This window comes from Athene cunicularia, assembly GCF_003259725.1.
Source record: "Athene cunicularia isolate RWA chromosome 8 unlocalized genomic scaffold, athCun1 chr8_part1, whole genome shotgun sequence".
NCBI lineage: Eukaryota > Metazoa > Chordata > Aves > Strigiformes > Strigidae > Athene > Athene cunicularia.
The window spans coordinates 8,938,866-8,939,490 of NW_020799109.1; positions in this window are offsets into that span (position 1 = coordinate 8,938,866).

A 625-nucleotide genomic window follows, 5' to 3' on the forward strand; every position below is an offset into this window, starting at 1 on the left:
CTAGTCAGGAACAGTAGTTGATGAGAGTTGTTCAGCAAGCTATGGCTCAGGCTTGGGAGATTTAGAAATGATTCTGAAACCCACATATGGTAAAAGCGTCACAGTGCTTTATTTCCTCACCAACATGACTGATGGAGCAGAAGTGGGAATGTTTTCTACTTAGAATCCAATTTCCAGAAATGCTCAGCTTCCATTCAGGCAACAAAGTCATTGGCCAGATGGGGAAAGGGCCAGTCAAAGAGTTGGTGCTGAGCAACTGTATGTCAACCCTTCCTTGAATGAGAAATTCAAAGCCTTCTCAGCTGACTGGCAGCCGTGTCCAAGGGCTATTTATGGATCCAGAGCCAGTTTAAGAGCTGCATGGTTGACCTCAGGCACACGATGGATGGTCAGCACATTTTTCTGGGAAAGTGGAATGCAATTCAAGATTTCTTGTAACCTTTTTTATTCACCTGACACATATGCTACAAAGACAGTGAAAGATGAGAAAATAATATGGGCTTGATAAATGATGAAAAGAAAGTTTCCGATCTGTAGCGGTTCCCATTATTCTTCTTATTTTGGCATCATCGGAGTTATGGCAATCTGCCCTCTGCACACACCACACACCTGTCTCTTATACACA